Raw genomic sequence first — 20,517 nt, forward strand, 5'->3', positions numbered from 1 at the left:
AAGGCTTAGTAAGATTGTTGTTTTGTCCTCCTTCTGTGCTCCCTTCCTTGTCTTGTCGCACCTAGAAACACTTATATACAGGCGCGTTATAAATGACTTATCATATCATGTCATGTGTCCCTTGGCATCACAGATCACCTGCACATTGATGGAATGCCATGTATCGTGTTGTGATATATGTCCTCGGTGTCTTGGGGGTTGCAGGTTAATGGCTCCCAGTAGCTGGGGAAAGTGTGCAAATGAATGGTATTCCTGGCACACACTCTGCCTTGCCTGCAGTGTGAATGGCATGTGAATGTGCCTTTGCAGACCTGGGGGATGCACCTTGATTGTGTGGGCTGTGATATTTCGCCCACAATGGCTGTGGTGGGCTGGGATGACCCTGTGTCCAGGAAGGGTAGGGCGTAGGGCATTTAGCAGTTTGACCATAGGTGAAACAGCCTGTGAGCACATGGTGGGTGATGCCAAGTAATTCTCCCACTCCATCACCAGGTCTAAGATGGTTACATGTGATCTAAACGAAAAGAAAAATAACGAAGACTTTTTTATCTAAACATTTGTAACAAAACAACACTTTTTAAAAAAAAAATGTATTTAGGGGATTCTCCCCAAGCCCCTTGTTTCCCTTTGTTTGTAATCCCACCCCATCCCCCTCCACATTTGTTTTAACCCGTTACCCCACCCCAGATACATATATATGTTTGTTTTTAAATTGTATTTTTTTCCGTTATAAATGTTTAGATATAAATGTTGGCTGTTCGTCTCTATTTGTTTAAATCACTGCATACCGTCTAGGAGGACATGGGGAGGGAGGCAGTTCTTCCATGCATCTCCTCATCTGGCATCCCTATTAATCCTGTCTGTGGATGGAATATCCTGGGCCTGCTCCTCATCCTCCATCTGCCATGTACTAGTACCAGTGCTAGCAATGAAGAGTCTGGTATTGTGTCAATCGTATGTTAATTGGTGTTGCATTGCACTTTTATACGGGAGCTTACATCCCGCTTTGCGCTTTTGCGACGAGTATCAGGTGGCAGTAGGATCGGTGACATGTACTTTCTCCTTTGGACTCCAGACAATTGTGCAATAGCTTTTGTGAATAGGGTTTGCTTAGCGCTTGATCCGGTGTGTTTGTTGTTTGCACAGTGCATCCCTCCTCACGCCCATCTTCTTCCTAATTTTCCTCCTTAAATAGAGATTTTGCATGTTTCTTTACCTATATAGTTCTTTGCGCCGGCCTGAACGTCCCATTCATTGCACTCGGTGTCACGAAAAGCACTCATGCACAGCGCACTCTTAGAAGCGTCAGCACAACGTTCGATTTTTGAATCAGATGACATTTAGCGCAATGCAAAGTGCACTTTTGCAGTGCAAAATCACTTTGCACCACGCTAAACGTTTTTAAAAGAGGCCCCATGTTACATGTATTAAAACAACCTATATAGTATCGAAGAAAACTTTAAAAATACCCATGTTATGTTTAACCAAGACAGCTGAATCACACCGCGTTCATCAAAATTCCCTTTTGGGGGTGGTATTATGTGGGATTGTTCAGCTTTGTTGACTTGCTGTTGTACGTCAATGCCTCTTTTCTCATTTGCTGTTGCCATTTCCTTGCTACATAACCATTTATTAGTACATCAGCTGGAATACTGCAGGAGAGTCCAGCTGAGAAAACTGCCTCCACCTGTTCAGTCCTCACCAGATAGTTTGTTACTACAAGTAGACAGCAATCTGACGGTGAGCTCTAAATCATAGGGCAGTCTCCTCTTTTTACAGCATAATGCCACTCAACTACATGCTATCAAAGGATAAATACGTGTGAGGCTTTCCTCCGAAATCTCTCAGTGAAGCCTATCATTTTTGACCGAAAACATTTTACAGTTTACAGAAAAAAGGTCCTCTGATAGGCCTTGCTTTCCGCTCTGAGCACATCAAATCCCTTCTCTTTGTGCCAGTGAATGGAAACCGTGAGATGGGAGACAGAGGTGACATTGGCTTGTTTTTTTAAAACTGGGAAGGGACTACAAACACTGTTGTCTTTTTGCTGAATTATCCAAAAAGGCATAGTACTTACATCTGTGTGTTTATATGGCAGTTCCTGTCTGATTTGTCACTTGCATCTAAGCTCTTCAGTAGGTTTTATCATTGTCACAGAACACGAACAAAGGAAATGCGTTTATATATGTTGTAGGCAGTGTTTAAGTTGTACAAAAAATGTTTTAAAAGTGCCATGGCCCAAAAAATCTTGGCTCACTAATGCCGGGCCCAGCGGTGCTGCGGCGCCGGCGTCCTGGCTCTGGGCTAGATTGACCTACCATCTGCCAATCACACTGCTGCTGCTCCATGTCACATGTTTGGCGCTGCAGCAACTGCTGGCACGGGTTACTAGTCGGATGGATGGGGACAGAGCACATATATCTTATTTTTGTTTATTACACAACTTCTTTTATTACATATCTTAAATCACTGAAAGCACTGTGGGATTTACAAGATTTTTCAGGTTGGCAATATCTTGCATTCTAGGAGCCATAGTTTACCAATAAAGCCACAATCATATATTTTTTGGGTTAATATTTTGCTACATAGGATTGTGTCTTTAATATGCACCTTCATTTTTTTTGTAGGCAAACTCTATAAGACATTACTGTAGAGGGTAGACCTTGACATCCAACTATTTGAGTCACATTTTGTGATCCTGGTCAGACCCCTTCTGGCCATCTGTCTGACCAGCCCATCTCCAGTCATGGCAGCTCTCCAGCCTGCACCAACCCTGGATGCCTCATAAAACTCACACTGTTTACTGCTCACCAGACTCGTGCAAAATGAAATCAAATTCCAAAGGCGTATGGAGGCGATGCAGGCTTGCTTTGTTGACATGGGACCTTTGGAATACGTAAGATATAGCTGACAGTACTGCCACAGTTACCAACTCGCTGGTAACCGAGGCAGAGCACTTATCGATTAAACGTGTATTTGAAATCATATACAAAGTGAGTGCTAAGAAAGCCACGCTATAAGAGAAAAGTATTGACGTATGCTACACACAGAAGTACAGTTAGTGAAATTGTTTTCAAAGCAACAATCTTTGCACATGAAGATGGAGCAAAATCTTCGCTATCTCTACGTGGTCGCAAACGGAGTGTCATACGTGTTATTGCGTGGGGGCTGGCAGGGGGCCCACGCTGGCAGTCACACAGGCATCCGCACACACATACAGGAACTCACGCCGGAGCCGCGTTTATTCTTTACTGCGCATGCGTGAGCCTCGATCCCGCTCGCGCATGCGTGTGCTGGTGTATTCAATACGCAACATCCCTCCTTTTCCCCCCAAACAATAAGCATTTGCAAACATTAGAGCCAACAGGGCTATATTCAAACTTTCACTATCAGCTTGCCACTAGTTACGAGGCAGGGTCCATAATAAAGTCTTGGAACCTCTGCGGTGGTTTGCGCCCCGCCCGGCTAGGGTACCTCCGTGCCCCAATATCGGGCATCTCTGGTGTCCCAGGAGTCTCTGGCAGTCCATCGTTTTCTCGTGGCACCTCGGTGTCATGAAGTGGGCTTTGCCGGACATCTTCCTCGGAGTTCGCTGCATCTATGCGCTTGAAGAACGAGGTATTTCTGGTGACTGTCCCTCGTGCATTGGCAGCGGTGACCATCGATCCTTTGACGTGTGTCACTCCCAGTGGTTGTGTTTCATATGGCAGTGACAACTTTCCTTCCGGTCTCCCATTGCGTACCAGCACGGCGTCTCCTACTGCGATTTCTTTTTCTGGTAGCCCTTGCCGTATCGTTTCTCTCTCGTTCTGAGCAGCTCTCTCCGTCCGCACGTGGCTGTTGTCGATCTCTCCCGGCTGCCTCCCTTCAGCTTCAGGTAACAGTCCTCTTGGTATCCGTTTGAAGAGGGCCTCTGCGGGGGCGACCCCAGTGGACTGATGTGGGGTCGTACGATATTCTCTGAGGAAGTCAAACAGGTTGCGCCGGAGGTCTTCCCCCCCATTCACCGATATGCGGAACACTTTGTTGAGCGTTCGCATGAAGCGCTCTACTTCTCCATTCGCTCTTGGCCAGAGTGGGGTGACTTTCCGATGTTTTATTCCCCTTTCCTCACAGTAGCGAGCAAACTGCTGACCTTTGAACGGTGCTCCGTTGTCCGAGCATATCTCCAGGGGGAACCCATGTGTGGCGAACATCTTGTCCATGGCTAGGGTGGTGTAGTCACTGGCTGTGGATTCAACCAGCTCCACCTCCGGGTAGCGCGACCACTGATCAGTCACCACCCAGAAGTATAGGCCTCGACCTGTGGACCCGAAGTCCGCATGTACAGTCCCCCATGGACGGTCACTCCTTTCCATGGCCTGAATCGGCGGCCCCCTTTCCACTGGGCTCGCAGCCTGGCAGGGTATGCAGGCTCTTATGAACTCTTCAACTCTGCTTTCCAGATCAGGAAACCAGACCTTCAATCGAAGACGTGCTTTAGTCTTCGCCATCCCCTGGTGTCCTTTGTGGGCGAGCTGCAGGACTTTCCCCACCAGCGTCCTTGGGATCATGATTTGGTGTCCCCTTAACAGGAGACCGTCCTCTGCCACCGATAGCTCATGGCGCGCCTTCCAGAGCGCCTGCAGATCTTTTTGCGCTCCCTCATTCCTGCGGGAATTGTTCAGGAGGACTTCACGTCATTCCCCGGTGGCCACCGCACCTTTTATCCTCATGAACGCCTCATCCATGTTAGATTCGTCTGCAATCTCCTGACGTGCTAGGGCGACTGGCAGTGCCGATTCAACCACCAGGTGTATGGCTTCTACACATTCTGCCACATTCAGTGAGTCCCTGGGTCGCCCAGTGCCCGTATGGCGGGATAGATAGTCCGCGGGGTTGTGTGTCCCTGGGCGATAGAGTAGTTTGACCCCATATTCCATGAGCGACAGCATCCATCTTTCTATGCGAGGTGGTGGTTTGGACGAGGTCCCTGACAGAATCGGGATGAGGGGCTTGTGATCTGTAACGACGACAACTGGCTTCCCTAGAATGTAGATTCTGATGTGTTTGCACCCCCATAATATGGCTAAGGCCTCTCGCTCAATCTGGGAATAGCGCCTCTCGGTCTCGGTGAAGGCGATGGGTCGCATGGTCCCTTGATGATCCGCCTGCATGAGGACTGCTCCTAGACCCACCGGGCTGGCATCAACCACGATCTCTGATTCACGGTCAGGGTTGAAATAGGCCATGGTTTCCTGTCCTGATAGGGCATTCTTGATGGCAGTGAATGCCCTTTCTTCTTTCCCAGTCCAGGTCCACGCTACGTCGTTCCTGGTGAGCGCCCTCAGGGGCTCTGACAAGGAGGCCAGGTCTCGAATAAAACGTCCACAATAATTGACCATCCCAGAAAGCTTCTTATTTCTGCTGGGGATGCAGGCGGGGATGCCTCTCGGATATCTTTCACCTTCTCCGGATCTGGGGAGATGCCCCCGGCATGGAATATAAATCCAAAGAATTCGAGCCTGTCCTTCAGGAACTCGCACTTTTCTTTGTGCAGGGTCAGACTGAGGCTGCATAGTCTCTCAAGAGTGTTTTCTAGGCGCTTCAGATGTTCAGCTTCTGATCTAGCGAAGACCAAGATGTCATCCGACATGTTGATGACCCCTTTGAGTCCTGACAGAGCCCCCATGATGGCGTTCTGGAAAACCTCAGCTGCGGATGAGATCCCGAAGCTGAGCCTTTTGTATTGGTATAACCCCTCGTGAGTCGTAAAGGTGGTAATGTATCTAGACTCGGGGTGGAGCTCTAACTGGTGGTAGCCTGATCTCAAGTCCAGCTTCGAGAAGACTTTCGCTCCATGGAGTTCACCAACGATGTCATCTAAGGTGGGCTTGAGGTGACGTTCTCTCTTAATTTCTACTTTGGGCAAACTCATGTCTACACAGATCCGTACTGCACCCGGCTGTTTGGGCTTCGGGGCCACCACAATTGGAGAGACCCAGGGGGTGGGTCCTTCCACCCTTTCAATGATGTCGAGGTCCACCAGTGATTGGAGTTCTCTTTCCACCTGCGCTCTAAGATGGAATGGGATGCGGCGATGTTTGAGCGCTGTCGGTCTCACTGACCCATCAATGTGCAGCCGTATGGGGTCGGCCTTTAGTTTTCCCATACCTTGAAAGATCATCTCGAAGCGCTGTAACAGGCGGTCCAGATTAGCGTGATATACTGTAAAAGTGAAGTGCACAAGGTTCAGTGCCTCTGATGCAGCACAACTCAGAAGAGAATGTGGGCTTACGCTTGTGACAAAGAACCTCGCTTTTATTCTGTTCTGTCCATGTGTTACCGGAGCCACAAACACTCCTTGGATGGGAAGAGGTGCGTCTCCTCCGAATGCGTATATGCGCGCTGTGGATTCTGTCAAACCTGGCGGGCCTGGGAGTGCATTGTAGTGTTCAGTTGCCAACACGCAGACTGATGCCCCAGTGTCTATGAGGACCGGAGTGGGGACTTCTCCGATGTTTACTGTACATGTAGGTTGTCGACTCTTTCCAGGGCCTTTGGCATTGCTAAAAATGAAGAAAACCTCTTCTTCTTCCTCTTCCTCTTCTGCGATGTTGAGATCTTGCATGCCCTGCTCGACAGCCGACACACCCCTTACTCTCCTGGCGTTGCTTCTGCCAACTCTCTCAGGTCCTCTCGAGGCCGCTACTGGTGCCGTAGCCCTGCACACTCTCACATAGTGTCCCGGTGTGCGACCCTGGCCACAGACTCTCAATTTGGCAGGGCACTCACCCACATGCGGCAGGTCATACCCGCAGTAGGGGCACGACGGAGCAGTACCTTGTGCTGTGGGGCCGTCTCCTCTCTTCGGTGTCCATCTCGCCCTCCCTGGGGCCGAGCGTCCAACTGCAAACGTTTCTTCATCCTTTCTGGAGTGTGTGGCTGCGTCCATTTTTGCTCCCCTGGCCTCAGCCAGTTCGTAGGCTCTCCCCGTGTCCAAAATCTGTTGCAGGGTAAGTCCAGGTTCCCTCAGGACTTGTCTCCTCAGTTTCCATGAGCTACACCCTTGCAGCAGCTGGTTGCGAACCATTTCTTCCTCGTTTACCCATCTGCAGGAGCTTGCTAGGTGCCTAAATCGAGCACAAAACTGGTCCAGTGATTCCTCTTCCAGTTGTTTCTCGGCGCACATGACAAACCTGTCAAAGTCAACATTCGCCATGGGGAGGACATGGTCTCGGAGTCCTTGTTTAACTGTGTCATATGTGACCACTGGGATGGTTAGAGAGTCATATATTCAGTGGGCCTCTGTCCCTGCAGAATACACCATGATGGCTATCTTCGCCTCATCATCCGTCTCCCCCGAAGCCCTGAAGAACATTTCTAACTTTTTGACCCATAGGACCCACTTCGGTCCCAGCTTGGATGGGGGGCCTGTGGTATCAAATTCAGGCATGGGGGCTAAAGTACTATGCATCCTGCGTGGTATTGGGGCAACAGCACCCTCCTGGTCTTCTTCCTCCCCCATTGTGATGAGTGGTACTCACTGGAAGCTGTGCGTAGCAGGCTATCCTCTTTCTTTCGTTGCCTAGCTGTCCTCTTTCTTTCTTTGCCACAGCCCTGCAGCAGCTGGGCTGTGGAGGTTCCAAAAATTGGTGCAGAATATTGCAGAAAGCAGATGGCACACGAGCACCCTCGCGGGCCGCAACCACTGCAATCTGCGTGTGAAAAGAGAGAAGAAAATGGCCGCCGGCCGAGCGGCAGAACGGGGAATAGCTCCGTGGCCGCCTTTGTCGCCAGTGTTATGTGCGTGGGGGCTGGCAGGGGGCCCACGCTGGCAGTCACACAGGCATCTGCACACACATACAGGAACTCACGCCGGAGACGTGTGAATGCTCCGGTCCCAGGCGTGAACTGCCAGAGGACCACGTTTATTCTTTACTGCGCATGCGCGAGCCTCGATCCCGCTCGCGCATGCGTGTGCTGGCGTATTCAATACGCAACAATACGCATGTATTTTTACGGCCACTACACAGCCGCTTCACCAAGATTACGAAGTCTTCATTTGCAATGATATAATGAAAGGAGATACATTAATGCATCCGAGAGCGAACAAATCAATGTACTTGAAACATACACTGTGCATTTTCTAAAACGGCCATGCGGATTATATGCAGGTGGAAGACGAGACAAAATAACGCACGGCAGAACACACAGATGGCCGGCAAAATCATAGTATGAGACCACCAGTAGTGCGACATGGTCAACAATAACCATCAGTTCTACAATTACGATTTCATCTAAATGATGCAGAGCCTCCCCTCCTCTCATCACATCCCCACGTTAGAGGGGGTGATTGACAGCAAACCTTGCAGCAAAAGGAAACATGTTGGATTAACAGGGCGAAAATTCTGTAAAGAAGATTACAAAAGTATTTCAAAAATAACGATGTGCCCAAAATGCTGAATAACATTGAACGCAGATTTGGCTCAAAATGATAGAGTACAATTCAATTGATATCCAATGTATTAAATAAAGTGACGTTCAGTAAATGGTCAGTTACGTTTCAGAATACCAAAAAGAGTTCAGATACGCCAACCGGATGTTTCTCCCGCAAAGGGTTATGGAAATAACCCCAGCTGAGGCACTACCTGATTGAGCATAGGCACCTCTGCCCCCAAAAGCAACATGTGCATGAGTTCTCAGCTCACACCACTCAACCCCGCCCACAACAATTTGTTGTTGAGAGAGAGCGGAGCTGCCTCCTGGCTGTTGCCACACCAGCGAATGGCTGGGGCACTGCCAGCATGGCCACAGCTATTGTTTGCATTCATCAAAAAAAGTGAACACTTACGTGTTCACTTTCTTTGATGAATGCCTCCATCCCCGTGCACCATGGCACAGTGAGCCGTGATTAAAGGCAGCTGCAGAAAGAGTGACAGTGCCGAAAAAACAGTGCCAGTATTGGCCACCGGTAAGCACCATCACAAATTAAGCGGTGGTTGTAGGTCTGACAAGCTTTACCCAGACACATGGCCATGTTTCTTTTTTGCAAAATCTGTTATAAGAAAACACAACATTCATTACTGCCACACCATTTATTTTATTTATTTATGTATAGAGCGTCAAAGCCCGAGGGCATTGGGGTGCTACATTGACACAACAAGACTTAGGAGACAGGACAAAAATGGAAGTGGAATGGAATTTTATACCAGCCAAGAACCACTTGATATTCAGTTCTCCAGGACAAACTTAATTACAATTGAGCCAAAGTTAGATTGCTTTGGACAAACTAACCTTCGCTTCATAAGTCAACACAAAAGCATTTCGAAACACCAATGTGGCTGCCTGAAAAATGTCCACAAAAGGGACGCAAATTTCTGCTGCCGAAACGCAGGTAAACTACAAGTTGAACGATGTTGAAAAATTGAGGGATCTGTATCCATGATAAGTCTAGCATCATTGCAATCGGTGTCCGGTCATTTGGTGGAAAATAAATGGTTGAATGACCATTTGATTGAATCAATATGGTCGAAAAAAAAGGTCGAATTTATTTATTTATTTATATATTTTTTTTTAGTTTGGTTGCTTTAAAAATATGTTTTAATAAAGTAAAAGGGGGTTGGGGGGAACCCCCCCATGAATAAAAAAAATAAAAAAATTCGACCGTTTTTTTTCCACCATTTTACATCGATCAAATGGTCATTCGACCATTTTTTTTCGACCAAATGACTGCTAACCATTGCAATCAACATATCAATCTAGCTGCTTATAGAAGCAACCAGAGGCTTCAAAACTGTGTAACCACCTCCAAAAAGAAACAATCAATGGCAAAGCCAGAATGATTTGGCTTTTAAAGCTGTTCTTTGCATTTTGCATTTATAGGCACCAACGTACAAGGAGAAGAGCATCAACGTTTGAGGGAGGATGCGAGAAGGGATGCAGGTGGCCAAGAGAATGGGAACACTACGGGACTTATGTTCTGTGATCTATTCTTTCACGGGTCTTTCTGGCATGCCTATATATTGCAATCCATATTTGCAAGTGATCAAATTATTGAAATTGCTTGAGTTGCAATTCATGAAAGTCTTCTGGATCCACAGAGTCTTCCAGCCAATATCAATACTTTGGCTCCACTTAGTTTGACCAAGCATCGAGCAGGGTCCACACAGGCAATGTCCCTACACACGCTGTTGTGACCACAAAGTGGTTTGTTCATGATTCTCTGTATCTCTCTCTCAGAAGGTGTGTACCAGTGTGTCACATAAGTTTTATCTTTTGTTAATTGCAAATCTAGGCACAAGACCTGCCAAACCCACATTCAAGATGGGCCAAAAGTGTTTTATCTCCTTCTTGATCTTATAGCATAGCGGTGAGTAACAAAGGAGTGCTGAAATGTGGTCATCATGTCCTGTCCATTTAAGATGCTGCTGTAACGTAACGACTCTGGGGATGTTCCTCGCCCTTTGGAAATCTGGTTTTAGAAGTTTCTGCGGATAGCCTTGTGAGTTCAATTTTTCTGTTAGTAACTCAGATTGTCTATCATATTCCTCACCTGTTGGACATTTCCTATGGTAGTGTAAAAGCTGTCCGACAAGCAAAACATCCCTCAAGTACCTGGGATGGCAGCATGTATAGTGTAACAAAGAATTGCTGTCTGTAGGCTTCTGCTATACTGTGGTTTGTATTGTACCGTTTCTTTCCTCAATCTGTAGATCTAAAAAGAGGATTATCATATGAACGGTTTTCGTGAATCTCAGGTACCTATTGCGTGTAAACAGCCAGGTAAAAAAACGTACCTACTCACTCCCGTCATTTTGCTGACCAGGTTCCATCTGAGTGCATGAAAAGTGAAAAGAGGTCTCCAGCTGAAAGATATCTGAGTCAGTCACCCTTTCCCTCCAGGAATTAAGAAGATATTCCACTATTAATGATTATATGAGGCACTCTTCTACTTTCTCCAGTTGGTATGGGGATATGAACCTAGGTCCTAAGGCCTGTGAGCCCATTAAGATTCTGGAATTCCTGCAGGATGGTTTTACTTTGTCTCTCTCCGTTATTTCCCCCACAGCCCAGCTGGCAGTTATTCGAGTGTTTAGGGTACCATGGAACAGCAAATAACTAGTAGATTCCCATGACACTGGTCTTCTTAAGAGTATCTAAATTCCTCACCCTCGCATTAGGCCCCTTTCCCTTTGTGGGACCCCCTCTAGTGCTTATAGCTCATCATATATTGCCCTTTGTGCCCATTGACTTGGTGCCTATGGACCTGCTATCAGGTGTTTTTTTTTCTTTTCTGGTGGACAATAATTTTGATCACCTTTGCGAGTAGCTCCTTTTTTTCCTGCAAGAGGGCCTGGTCATTCAACCTTCTCCGAGTTTTAGTCTAAGGTGGCCTCTGAGTTTCACCTCAACTCCGACGTTGTTCTCCCACATTTAGAACAGGTCAAAGGATCTTCCGCCACCATGCCTCCCTGGATCTGGGATAGGGGATCAAAATCTACCTTGCTCGAACAGACACATTAATGCTTTTCAATTCCCTTTTGTTGAAATGTGTGCATGCTAGCAACGGTAAGAAGCCTTCTGCTACCAGCCTCAGCAGATGGATTAGACTGACCATTGCAATGACACACAGCATGGCAGACGTGCTTCTTCCTCCCATGGTAATTGATACATCCAGTAAGATATGGGGCCTCTTGGGCATGCATACAGTGTGGCGAATTTACCTAATGTCTACAAGGCAGCCACGTGGACCAACGCAGACACAGTCATTAGACATTACATGTTGGATGAGCACTCCAGAGAGTATTTTTAGTAAGGCAGTCCTGGATACTGTCTCCTTGCATAATCATGAACAAATTATGTACCCACTGTGTTTTGTAGACTTATAACCAGGCTCAGACTTGCATATGGGGCAACAGGGGGATGCCCGAACGAAGACCGCAAAATGCTAGTGTGGGACAGTTTTTTTTGGTGAAAGTGGGCCACTTTTTTGGCCAATGTGGGTCAGTTTGATGCATTGCTTCACCATGCGGCTAGTAGTTTTGACTAGTGTTGCTGAATGCATATTCTGTAAAATGCACAATTCGCATCACATTTTATCAAAAAGCAAACCTTTGGGTACTATTCAAACAGTCTGTCACTAAAGGAATGAATTGCCATTTGAAACTGTGGGTCAATTTTTCATTGGTGCCCGAGACAATTGTATGGCCCAGCCCAACCCTGCATATGACTATGTGGTTTTTCTTCCCAGTATATGGACGCAGCTTGTTACTTCTTCATATTATTATTATTATTATTATTGGGACAACGAAGATAGATGCAGGGGTAATGTGTCGTTTACTTACCTGTAATCATCATTACACGTAATCCGTCTTCCTTGTCATGGCCACTCCCCTCTGCATGAAGGGGAGGGGAGGGGAGCTACCCAGGCAACAAGTAAGTTTGGACTATAGAGGAGTACAGGGGGGCACCTAGACCCTCTTATGCCAACCCTTTAGGGGAGGGGCTGAAGAAAGAAACAAACATGGGGGGTTCTTAAATGAAGAGAGGGCCTCTCTTGTGAGGGGAAGTCGTTCATATTGGTATTACTGCGACAAGGAAGATGGTTTCGTTGTAAAGTAGATTAACGGTAAGTAATCGGAACATTGTACGCTCAGTGCAACTGGAGTATTGGCAGAGGAGGGAAGGGGGGGGGCTGACTGCGGGCTCCGGTCATTACTCACAGCGAAGTGCAAGGCGTTATGGTAGTCATGACGTTTTTGATTCAGAGGACTGTTGATTCAATGTGCCACTTATCAGTATCAGCTAAACATCGTGCACCTTTAAAAAACATAATGAATGCTTCCTAATAACTTGCATTAACTATGCCTTTGACCTGACACTGTGCTTTCCAATCTCCAGCATTTTTTCCACAAGGCCACTGAATGGAATTAACCTTCCTAAGGCCCCTCCCCATAACATATATATATATATGTGTGTTTCCCTAAAGAACAGTGCATCTTGCTATGCCCTGGATCCCGCTGACTCCCTTGGCATTGATGCGAAGGCATCTCTTCACAGGCTCACTTATAACCGGGCTCCATGTGCACCACAGCTGTCAACACCCAGTCTGGCTGCCACCTCCTGATTCAATGATCACACTTGTCATCCACGGAGGTCCAGGATGAAATGGCAGCACGAAGGAGGATTCAAGGGCTTCGGTCGGATGAGAACGACGGGCGAAGACTCGTCCCGGTATTTCCTTTTTACTTTCAACGATGGCGGCGTCTTTGTGCAGCACACCATTATGCGTCTACCCTGCTGCATCACCCGCTGATTAAAGCTGAGCTTTGCCCCACTCAGACACTGGGAATACACCGAGCCGCGCCATATAATGAGCTGCAGTTTAGCAGTCTAGTAACCCCTGCAGCCGTCCATTTGCCTTTACTGCCAATTATTCTTTGCGCATGCACCCCCATGCACTACTCCTTATCCCCACAAATTGGCATGACACAGAATTTCAAATGGCAACCTTGGCCGCAGTTTTATTTCCATGACAACAGAATTATTTGTACACATTTGTGAACTTCATTCTGCCCGTGTGGCGTTTGCTTGCCGGACTTCCTTTGCTTCCCCCTCTCTTTGTTACCGTAGGCCCCCAACTCCCCCGACCCATTGTACCTGTTCCAATCCTGCCCGCGCAGGTGTCCGTGGGTGGGGAGAGCGCCGTTTGTTTTTTGGGGGAAGCTGAGCCTTATTTGTCCCTACCAGACGCCCCCGCCGTTTAGGCCCCCAAGAGGCGCTGGTCCGGAAGAGCGAAGACCCATTCCGTTTCCTTCTGGCTCGTCCGGAGTCTATCATTTGTGCTTGGTTGCCCAAACACCGCCACGCCACTGAGTGGGTTCTCGCCCACTGTGGCTCCCCTTCCTCCTGTCTCCTACTCCCCTTCCAGTAATTTGCTAAAGATGTCCCCGAAAAACGAGCTCCGTTTCGTTCGTGGACAAATTTTCCACCGTCCGATAGGAAGTACTCGGGTGTTTCCCCATCACTCAAGCCATGCCTATTCTGATCGGGGACCCCTGCCCTTGTAATTTTGCAACACCCCCCCTCAGCCTCCTTCTTCCCTTCTCAACTACTGCCTGGCTCTCTGCCCCCTTCCCTTGCGCCGGGGGAATCCCTTCCGACCCTACAGTTTCGCCCAACTGTGCTGCTATTTCCTGCAATGATCTCGTAATGTCCCTCAGCCGGACACCCCTCCCCAGGCTGGTCAGGTCGTTCCCTCCCAGGAGTATTACCAACCCTCCGGTTTCTGCCGCCTACTCAGCAATTTCCATAGCTGCCCCTCTAGCTGCGCCAACTGCATCCCTGGCACCCCGTGCCACTCCCTCTTGCCTCGCCGGCCATCGGCGCCTCCCGCCGCCGAGTCCAGCTCGCCTTAGCCTTTGAGATGCATGCGCGCCCCACTACCTACACGGTACGTTTCCTCCTTCCTTGTGCTGCTGTGAAGTGACAACAGGAGGGAACGGCATGGTTAACTTATATTTTGTGTGTCTGATATATGGTTTGCAACAACCTGAAGACCATCTCCCCAACTTTTGCTGTCTTCCGGCCATGCCTGCTCGGGGACCCTTCTGCCCCTACCACCTTTCCATCTTGCTCCACCTTAACCAGGGTGGGCCAGCTCTGGGACACCTCTGCCCCTGCCACCTTTCCAACCTGCTCCGCCTTAACCAGGGCGGGCCTGCTCCTGCTCCACCTTACCAAGGTGGGCCAGCTCTGGGACACCTCTGCCCCCGCCACCTTTCCAACTCGCTCCGCCTTAACCAGGGCGTGCCTGCTCCGGGACATTTCTGTCCTTGCCACCTTTCCTTCTTGCTCCACCTTACCCAGGGTGGGCCAACTCTGGGACACCTCTGCCCCTGCCACCTTTCCAACTTGCTCCGCCTTAACCAGGGCGAGCCTGCTCCGGGACACTTCCGCCCCTACCATCTTTCCGACTTGCTCCACCTTAACCAGGGTGGGCCTGTTCCGGGACACTCCAGCCCCTGCCGCCCGTCTCCTTACCATCCCGCTCTGCTTTAACCAGGCAGGGCCTGCTCTGGGACACTTCTGCCCCTGCCACCCCTCTCCGCCTTAGCCGTGGCTGGCCTGCTCCGGGACACTTCCCTGCCCCTGCCACCTTTCCGTCTTGCTCTGCTTTAACCAGGGTGGGCCTGTTCCGGGACACTCCTACCCCTGCCATCTTTTCCCCTTGCTCCTCCTACTGCACCCGCAAAAAGGCTCCTCCCCACTTTTTATCCAGCAAAAGCTTCCCAATCAATTTAACCTGGCTCAGCCTGCCCTTGCAGGAGTTCCCCTGTTAGGAGAGGGCCATTCCTGGCGGGTGAGGTTGAGCTGACTTCCTTTTGCTTGATTTCCAAAACCACCCTGCCTTCATTGCCCCTTCTCTTACTCTTATCCCTTCCTTTCTTTAATGGAGGGCTCTACCTTTCCATATTCCTTATCGTGTTGGCCCCATTCTCCTGGCCCCTACCCCTTAACGGGTTGCCCGAGCTTTGTTCTTGATATAGTCAACCGATACTTGGAAATGGGAGGTTTCCCCTTCCCTTGACATGTTCGGCCCATTTCCCCCTCTTACTCCTCTGCAGATGGGACCTTTCCCTTCCTTCCGCCGGCCAAAGCTCTCCCGTCATGGACCCAGCGGCCTGCCCGCCCACAGCTGACCCTGGCTGATGGGGTGCTGTTCCCGACCCCCACCATCTGCCTTGTCCTCTCCGACAGGGTAATGCCCTTCGTGATCCATCCGTGTGCCATTCCAGTGGCCATGCTTTGCCACACCACCGGTCTCTCAGGATTGCGTCAAAACCCCGGGACACCGAGGGCTAGGGAGCAGTTCGAGCCCCTGCCTGCTCGCCCAGTCCTCCCTCCAGATTGCCCCCCTCCTGAGAACCTCCTTCACCTCCTTTCCCAACCGGACGTGCTGAGAGGGGTGTTGCACCCTACTGTTTTCAGCTCCACCCTTCTGGCCTCGCCCTGCCCGATGGACGCCCTGTACCACCCTTTCCGCACGTTTGCGCTGCATGAGAAAAATGACCCAATAGAACCACATGCCATCCTGTATCCTACTTACTCTGAATGCGCATCCCCTCGTATTCCTATAAGAATCCAATCACTAACCCAGCCAACGAGATTATGGATTCTTGCACTCTACCTCTGCGCTCCAACCCCTGGTCAATGGCCTGCCGGTATCCTCCTGTTGGGAACCGCCGCCCAAACCTAGGCATACGAGTAGAGCCCTTGCATGTCGGCCCTTGGGTGCCATCTGAGCCCCTTCTCTATAGTGCGACGCAGTGTTTGGTCTGTGCGCCAACCCTTTACCTTTTGCAGCCATTCATAGCAATGCCCCCCTCTATGCGTTCTGGAACAAACCCCCTGCGCATGAACAAATGTGTACCGTCAGTAACCCCTTTAACCACCCTGAATCCAAGGTTGCTGCTGGACCCAACACCCCTCGTTGCTCTGCGCCGTCCTGCTTCCAAAACTCGCACGCTGCCCGTGCTCTCAATTCCCCGCATAACCCTTCGGTTACCGTAAGATCCCCTCTTCCCTTGTGGGCTAATTTGGTTGCTGGCTTGAGCGCTCATAACTCAGCATGTTGGGGTTGGCCGCCCTATTCAGCGCACCAACTTAACATTGACCGCCACAATCCCCGAGTTCTCCGTTACTCCTGCGGCCTTATGCTGCAGTGGGCTAGCGGACCCACCCTTAGACAAGCCCAATTCACCCCCGATATATCTGCGCCATACTGCTCATGGTGCCAATTTTAACCCCTCCTCGGTGTGCACCCTATGCAATGGTCCAGCAATGCCATAGTGTTTCCGGCGGCCTTCAGTGATACCCCATCTATCATGACCGCGACATGCCATAACGCTCCTTGCGCCACCTCCATTACCAACCTCGAGGTGTTCCCCCCTATAACGGACAGAGTCCCTTAGTGTCATCTCGAATTCATTTCCACGCGGCACCCGCCATTGCTTTTTGTTGCATCCCAGCTACCTCATGCGACCTGTCCTACCCCTGATGGCGCCCTCTCCCATTGGTCTTATGGTAACTTGACGCCCAACCGTTGTGCCCCTTCGGTCTTATCTTTAACCCAAACATGGAGGCACCCTCCCTTCCTGTACCAGGCATTCTCCTTCCCCGCATGTGTGCGCATCACTTCCAACTTGCACCCTACTGCACCCCCCGTTCGCACCGCGGCGAACCGTTCCAGCCCAATACAAAAACCTACTGTAACATGGCGGCATTCTCCTGCCCCTACCCCTGCAGTGTTGGCCAAACTCCTTATAATGCTACTGTTGCGCTATGCATGCCGCGCCTTAAAACAAAGCGTTTCCCGAGCATAAATGTATATATCCCCTCCACATCGCTGCCCGTAAGGCCCCCCCCACCGTGCTGGGTGGGCCTTACTACCTCATGTTCTAACCTCCCACAACGTAGCGCCGAAATTTGGTTTACCGGAACCAACGGCCCCATTCCTTTTATACCAACTGCTCTGCCCATTTAAATATCCATTTTTAGTCGGCCCCTTTAAAGTATACCTTTTTAGTCGGCCCGTTTACTTCATCTGTATTTAGTCGGCCCATTTAAATTATACATTTGTAGTCGGCCCGCTTCCACCCTGAAACAACCTTGACACCTTGTTCACGGGATCAGAACCCGGCGCCACTATACTTACTTCTTGCTTAGTAATAACTGGCTTTAAACTAGCGCTACGAACCCTCGGTTTCGGCTGAACAGCTGAGTTTGGCCCCGCCGGGATTCGAACCTGCGTTAACAGGCTCTGCACGGATGTCGAAGCGAGCGCTCTACTCGCTGTGCCACTTGACCGGCTACCCCTTTCCTGACATCAGCTGCCCCGTGAAAATGCCATACTCTAATAATCTCTCTTGTTCCGTTACAAACGTGGTTCCCAAACCACAATCAGCAGTGCTGCGCACTGGGGCTTTAAAACCCAACGCTTGTCCTAACTCCCATAACTTTAGCCTTCCATACACCACACCACCCCACACTCATAATTTAGCATTTATACAACGCTACGCTCTCCTCCCTGTGCTATCCGGCCGGTATTCCATACATTAATTGCACTCGATAAACCAACAGCTGGGTATCTCCTCTTCCTTCCCTAGGCCCTTGCCAGCGATAACAAATGCACCTGCAGAACCTGTTGGCAGTTAAAACCTTTAAATGACTTGACTCTCGCCCCTCTACTTTCGTATCCCTGAGGGGCATCTCGCGCTTATGACCCTCTTGCTGGTCGGCCCATGCTCTACACCCTGTTCTAATAACGTGGTGTCCGCCCCCGCCTCAAGCTGCCGTTTGCACGCCTCCCGGCCCCCGTGCCCCCACACCATTTTTAAAACCGCCCCCACAACCTACTGCCTCACGCTACCAAGTAAGGGTGATAACAACTGCGGGGGGGGAACATCGCATTCGGCGGCTCCCACGGCAACGTACTCCCCCCCTGCTTACCTACGCACCTCCCCGCCACGGCCCGCACTCCCATCTCCTCACGAGAGCGCTGCATCCTCCGGGCCTCGCCTTGGCAGGAACACTTCCATCGCTCGAACCTGTTCCTTTGCATCTCCTCCACAGCCACAGGAACCTGATCAGCAACCAGCACGAACCGACGCGAACTCTTCTTCCTGGAAACGAAATTTCTTCCATCAGCGAGGCGGCGACCGGGTCCCAGTGCAGGAGCGAGATGCCTGGCACCCCGGTCCCGCCTGCTTAAATCCTGATGTCCCCGCCCATTTTCTTTTGTTCTGCCCTTCGCGGGCTTTTGGCCCATTAGGCCTTTGGCGCCTTTCCGCCCCTCGCCCTTTGACCCCCAGGGGATGGTTCCAGGTCCTGGCGGCATGACACCGCAGGGGTTAACCTGCTGCCTCCTCCATTTTTAGCTGATTTTTCCGTCGTCAGCTCCAAAACTAGTCCGCCATCTCCCTCTGCTCTCTCAAACAGGGCTTGGTATTCAGATAACGCAGCCCTGCATGTATTATTGATGAACAGCCGGCAGAAACCTTTTGCCTCCTTTTCATCTCAGAGCACGTGTGTACGCTCTGGGATCTGCAGCCCTTCTGAACGTTTTTCCAAACTCGAAGCCCACACTGAAAGTTAATAATAAGCATGTTAAAAGCCAATTCCAAAGGAAGGGAGTACAAACAGATATATTAATTAGAACCAATCACCATTAGCATCTTGCTGGCCAAAACTATCATTTGCACAGCACACTTTTCTTGAAAACGGTAAGTCTAAAATCGAGAGCTGACCTCCATAAATCTATTGTAATAAATAATCACAATCTCCCATTTTTACTTAGGTACAACTTTAGACAACGTGTATATGCATTACAAAACACCGCGTTACTACCATTATACACAATAATGACACAATGCATTGCAAATCGTAATTTAATGTACAAAACACCATTGATACATTTGGCATGCACATATATACATTTTAACGTGGTTCCTGCCGAACTAACAGCAGGCATTTCCCCACATTTCTTCCCAGCCAATTTGCTGCATTTTTTACAGCATTTTTATAGTGGGTGTGGGGTTATGGTATATTTAAAATACACACACACACATATATATATTACATGGCCACGGTAGTGGCCATGTAGTTATGGTTAAGTTGCTGTTTCCATAAGAACACTTTTTGGGCGGCTTATAACTTCGCTCTCCCAGGACGAATCCTCACCAAACTTTGCAAAAAAAGTATTTGGGTCACTCTGAATTTTTTTTGCAAAGTTTGGTGAGGATTCGTCCAGGGGGGGCAAAGTTATAGGGGGTCCCAAAACTTTTTTTTTCCCATAGACATAATGGGAAAAAACTTTGCTCACGCCTACAGCCCAAACCGCTGGATGGATTTACACCAAATTTGCGGCAGGAGCGGCGGCTTGGTCCCGAAAGCGTGCTTTGTTTTGTTTGGTGTAAATCCGTCCAGTGGTTTTTTGAAAAATGACAAAAATGTAAGTGAAAAAAATTAGTGATATCTGTGTTCGCTTCGCCGACACACTTCCCTGTTCGCTCCGCGGACAGGACGCTGATTGGGCAAGCAGCTTGCGTGATGTCCGCGGACATCTGACGTGCTCTCTCATTGGATGCGTGAAAGAGTGCAGTGCGTCTGGCTTCAGAGACGCCCGCCATCTTTGTTCCTCGCATGAGAGGCTTTGTATCCCGCCTGCACAGTAAGTCCCCCACCCCCGCTCATGCCAGTGTCTGTCTCCTGTTCCTCCCACCCCCGCTCATGTCCGTGTGTCTTTCTCCCGCCCACCCCCCGCTCATGTCCGTGTGTCTTTCTCCCTCCCGCCCACTCATGTCCGTGTGTCTTTCTCCCTCCCGCCCACCCCCTGCTCATGTCGGTGTGTCTTTCGCCCTCCCGCCCACCCCCGCTCATGTCGGTGTGTCTTTCTCCCTCCCGCCCACCCACCGCTCATGCCCCGCTCATGACGCGCTCATGCCCCGTGTGTCTCTCTCACCCCCGTGGGTCGCT

Source organism: Ambystoma mexicanum, chromosome 4p (assembly GCF_040938575.1).
Source record: "Ambystoma mexicanum isolate Mex_15411 chromosome 4p, UKY_AmexF1_1, whole genome shotgun sequence".
Taxonomy (NCBI): Eukaryota; Metazoa; Chordata; class Amphibia; order Caudata; family Ambystomatidae; genus Ambystoma; species Ambystoma mexicanum.